The following is a 5,531-nucleotide window of genomic DNA, read 5'->3' as shown; positions in this document are numbered from 1 at the left end:
TACAGTGATTGAGGCTAACAGACACGTTTGGCGCTGTTTATTTATCTGTAGCACAGTGACAAGTACACTGACCTGTGAGCCGTGTAGGATTGGGTGAGCAGTGAGACTATCGGCATACCACCAGACCGCTGAGAGGGCTTTTCAAATATATACATTTATATCCTTTCAATCAATCAATCGACTTTATTTTAGGTAGTACGTGACAGTATGGTGAACTGAAGACCCTGTGGCTGACAGCCCGGAGACAATCTGAACCCTGTTTTACCCAATTGTCACAATAACTTAAGGCTAACCATTGCATAGTGGTGCTGGGTATTGCATACAACTTTCCAGTGTTACGAAGAGGGAGATATGTCCAGGATCAATCCTAATTAGATGGACGCGGATTAATGAATTTTTTTTTGCTAGATCCATCCAATAGAACGAATGATTTATACACATGATGGGATTTTTTCCTGGATCCATCCAATAGAATGAATGATTTACACACCTAATGGGATTTTTTCCTGGATCCATTCAAAAGAACGAATGATTAAAAGTTGTTCAAACTATGGATAGCGCTATCCGCTGGATAAATCACTTTGCTGGTGTTTATTCGGTGGATAGCGCTATCCATGCAACGTTTGAACAACTTGCCCCTGATGGGATTTTTTCCTGGAACCATCCAGAACAACAAATGATTATACTCGTGCGGTACACCCTGCAGAATAATTTTTTTTCTAGGCCATTGCTCCTTCTTTGGCTTCCTTGTCATACTGGTTCCCAGACTGACTTCTTGTCATGTCTCGTGCCCAGGCCACGTGTGCAGTTCCGTTGTATTCGAATTGTTTGGTCGCAGGCAAGGCTGACGTTTCTCTGCAAATGTTTGGAAAGGAGGGAAATTTTCCAGCTTTTTCTTCCATGTAAGTAACCGGGTATCCTTTCTTTTTTTCCCTATTTTCAACTATAATTTTGCTTCAGTAATCATACTTTACACCTTGGTAAGTGTGTGAATAATTTTCCATTTGTGTTTGATTTGCTTCGCAATTTTGGTAGCGTCAGTCTGTCCAGGATTTTGGCGTTGGTTGCCACTTGCTGTCCTTTTCTTTCTTCTCTCTTGAATCGGCACGAGGAGGTCGGCTAGAGGTCCGGCGCTGGACTAGAAACCTCCTTGTTCCGTTGAACTCTACCCCTTAAGATTCGCAGCCATTTGCGAGCTTAACACGGTGTCGCAATCAGCTTTTCTTTACCTTCGAATTCAGGTTGTTTGGATTTGACTCATGGAACGTGTGTGTTCATTTTGCACGGGATTTCTTTAGTTTTTGGCTAAACTTCAGAATACCCGGCCACGATTGCGTGACATTAAATGCCTGCTCCCGTAGCCCCGCAGTCAATAAATATTTACATACGGAAACAAAAGATAAATACTTAAGAAGCATCCTAAACATTCATAATAGCTAACCTTAGGCCTAAAAACTTTTCTAACCCTAGGGACCTAAGGTTTCCCTGCTAGCAGAGGTCTCTCACGGCGGGGCAAAAATGAGAGGACGGATTGCCCCGCCGTGAGAGACCTCTGCTAGCAGGGAAGCCTAAGGTTAGCTGTTATGAATGTTTAGGATACTTTTCTTCTAAGCTAATTAGACCTTTTTTTTTCCACTGCAGGACTGCGGGGAGCTTTAGTTGTAGATCCAATTAATATTCATTTTTTCTACTACGGGAGTGCGGGACTGCGGGAGCACTAGTTCTACATTCAATTAATATTCATTCATTTTTTTCTGAGAGCTTCTTTAGTGCAACATGCAGTGAGAAATCCACATTGTTTTTTTTTTTTGTTGTTTTGTTTTTTCTAAAAATGTTGTTTACTTGATCACTTGTAAGAAATGTAATGTTCAGTATGTAGGAGATCAGTCAGATTTCGAAACCACAAATCGGCCATGAGCACAAAGAAGAACACTTGTGAAGTGGCGATACACTTTCACAAAGAAACTCATGTTTTGTCGGATTTCGTTTTCGTCATCATTAAACAAATTGGTAATTTTAGGGATCAAAATAGCCTCGACCATCGTTTGCTTACAAGAGAAGCTTTCTGGAGTGCACAACTTTGCACCCTTATGGTTTGAATAAAAGATCAGAATTCCACTCTAGGAATAGAATAAGATACAATTAACACCTTATTTTCATCACTCACAAGTGTTCTTTTTATTTTTTATTTGTTATATATTTAGGGATTCTTTTGTTCAAAGGCTCAATCAAGGATTTTGTTACGGGGCTGAGAGTAAAGCACACAATTCTTGAGTTCAGGTGCTGATGACCAGGATTTTGTTATGAACCATACAAAGGCCTTTTTTTCGGATCCTGTTACGAAAAATGGCATTGTGAGCTAGACAGCGCCTTTGTTCAAAGCTTTGACTTGGGAATTTGTGACATCATTTTCTCTACATTATTATGTAATACCCTAGTGGTCTATAACATTGTTAATGTTTCAAAAACTGAAAGCTCTCAAAGTATTTGAGTTAATTGTCCTGTTGGACTATAGTTTGACATTTCTTTTACCTTAATTTATACTACTCACAAAAACAAAAACAAATATGGGCAAAATAAAGACATTCTGAACCGATTCTCACATGGATGCTCAGCCTGCGTATGTTCTTAAAATTTTGGTTTCCTGATTTGGTTAATTTTAGCCGGAACGTTGCTTTAGGAGTGTAGTTTGTTTTGTCAGTTCATAGCAAGTAGTTCCAATCGTGAATTAAGTGAAAACTGCACACTGACGCTGTTATTAATAAATCAATTTATGCAAATTATTCGGGAAAAAGAAACGTAAATCCTTTTAAAGAAATCCGCAGTTGCGGTGCTGAAATTAACAGTTCAATTAAATTCAACAGAAACCAAACTAAGACAGCTTGAATATTGGTACATTGCAGACAAATGCAGTTGACGATCAAACGAGAGGTGAGCTGCGTTAATACCCAGATGTCGTGTTTGTGAAAAAAAATAGCGGAAATACCGAACCTCCATCTCATTTTTGCCATGACATGTTTGCCTAGACTACGATCAGTCTCTCTTTTGCTCTAGAATCGTTCAAACAAACGCGTATTTGCGACCCGCAGTTTTAGTCATTTTGAAGTGTTCGTTCGTTACAACGATTTAGCGCAAAAGAGAGACTGCTCGCATTCTAATGTTTGCCTGGGTTCAGTCCAAGTTAAGGCAATAAGTTGATTTGCAAACTTCTAACAATTTTGTGTGTAAATTTTTACCAATTTAATTAAAAGAAGCTGTCCTTTTAATTAGAATAGTCATGTTTCTAGAAGTTCTCTCTTTTCCCTCTCCTCAAAAACCGACATTTGACTTGATTTACTTTCATTGTTCATTTCACTTTACAGTGTCCCCAATTAGCGCTCCAGCGCTAGAACGACTAGACACTTAAATAAAGTTCCTTTCCTTTCCTTTCCTTTCCTTTTTCCGCCACATATTGTCATGCCTCAGTGGTTCATGTCTTCATTAACCCGGTATTAAATTACCTTGCTTTATCCTAATCAATGATGAAATGGTATATGAAATGAATCATATATGAACTGCGGATATGAAATCAAGTGAAGCTATGATCTTCGCAGTTATGAGAGCAATTTTTGCAATTGCGTAGAGAAGCCTGAAAAATTCAGGACTTCAACGGGGTTTGAACCCGTGACCTCGCGATTCCGGTGCGACGCTCTAACCAACTGAGCTATAAAGCCACCGACGTTGGGAGATGGTCATTTGTGGGTTCTAATGGTCCCGTGAGGAATGAATCAATGATGAAATGGTATATGAAATGAATCAGCCTGAATTTTTCAGCGAAGATTATAGCTTCACTTGATTTCATATCCGCAGTTCATATATGATTCATTTCATATACCATTTCATCATTGATTCATTCCTCACGGGACCATTAGAACCCACAAATGACCAGCTCCCAACGTCGGTGGCTTTATAGCTCAGTTGGTTAGAGCGTTGCACCGGAATCGCGAGGTCACGGGTTCAAACCCCGTTGAAATCCTGAAATTTTCAGGCTTCTCTACGCAATTGCAAAAATTGCTCTCATAACTGCGAAGATCATAGCTTCACTTGATTTATCCTAATCAGTGGTCATTAGAGCAGAACTTGAAGCACAACTTCTTTACAGTGTTTTGCGTTTTGGTCACGTTTATAAAGGGGAGAGTGATTTCTTTGTCAAAACATACCGCGAGAACTCCTTGATTTCGTATCGTGTCTCCAATGATGTCGAAAACAAACATGGCGTATGCGCTACCCGTATACATGACACGGGATTTCGTACTGGTATGAAATTCTCGCTCCGGTGAAACAACGGGGCTGAATTCGCGACGGTATGACTCGTTCCGATATGACATTTTCTTGTGGTATCATGTAAACGAATCGAGAGCCACGATAGGAAACCGGAGTAAACTTGCGGCACAACCTCGCAAGGCGCGGAAGTTCCGTCACCTCATCAAATGGGATCTGTTGCGTGACGAACATTTAATTTGCCAAGTATTGCATATTTTCTGGGAAAAATCGACGTACTTGTTCCTGGTTTGCATTCTTTGCAGTTGTCGTTGCCAAGTACATGTGTATTGGAAGAGATGGATGAATTTCTTCCCAGCTTTGGCCAACGAGACAGAGCCATCGTCAACGAAAGAATAAGTAAGTTGACTTCGTCTGCATAATTCTGCAATAGCCGAAATCGGAAATTTGCAATGTTCTTTATAGCTTTTTCACTCCCAAGATCTGAATATTAAATACCTCTAACTAACTGAGTTCAAGGACCGTACTTTAAAATTACGGACCGAAAATTTTCCCGTTGATTCATTCTAGGGCCATAAATCCACGGGAAAAAACGAGGATTCGTAATTTTACAGTACGGCCCTCGAACTCGGTTAGCAGATGTTTATTATATCTGTGTGGTAATCAGCGGTGAGCCGCACGGGAAGGGAAACTACATGCGAAGTGAAGCGGAAGGTTCAAGTGCCACAAAGATTGCCGTGTCAAAATCCGAAAAACGAAATCCTCTTAGCTGTTTGGAATAGTCGCTTGCAAGATTCAAACAGTTTTACAAGGTTATGTAATAGAGATGACATGAAAAACTTGCAATGGAATGTTTCATCGAAATTTCAAATTTTGCGGGCCGTACTGTGGAATACGGCCCGCTAATTTAGCCAATCACAGCACGCGTACTATCTTACAGATAAAATAAATGTGGCTTATTGACAAAGCGTGAGGTCAAGATGGCTGGATATTGGCCAAGTTCTTTCTTCACGTCGTCTCGGTCCATAAACACGCAAAAAAAGAACGAGGCCAATAACCAGCCATCTTGACCGAACAAGGTTGGTCAATGAAGGATTTATTATAAGGGATAAAACACCAAAAAAGGATCTTTGATCTTGCGGGACCAAGCGAGAAATCCCGAGCGTGCAGTGTAGCTCCATCTTGCCCGCTCAGGTAGCCAATCGCAGCGCGGGATTTGGTTCATCTTGCCCGGTCACGGAGCTCGTCCTCCTTACTGACAGCCATATATT

At 40.6% G+C, this 5,531-nt stretch overlaps 1 protein-coding gene across 1 annotated transcript in view; it reads left to right on the top strand.

Moving 5' to 3' along the window:
• Window positions 1–2,871: 2,871 nt before the first annotated feature.
• Window positions 2,872–5,531, top strand: part of LOC138032495 (uncharacterized) — an 11,114-nt gene continuing 8,454 nt past the window's right edge. Inside the window, exons 1-2 of the mRNA XM_068880196.1 lie at window positions 2,872–2,931; window positions 4,566–4,659. The gene's annotated coding sequence lies outside the window, so the exon portion shown is untranslated. The remainder of the gene's footprint in view (window positions 2,932–4,565; window positions 4,660–5,531) is intronic.

Source organism: Montipora capricornis, chromosome 14 (genome assembly GCF_036669925.1).
Source record: "Montipora capricornis isolate CH-2021 chromosome 14, ASM3666992v2, whole genome shotgun sequence".
In the NCBI taxonomy this organism is placed as follows: Eukaryota; Metazoa; Cnidaria; class Anthozoa; order Scleractinia; family Acroporidae; genus Montipora; species Montipora capricornis.
This window is presented reverse-complemented; position numbering and strand designations above follow the sequence as displayed.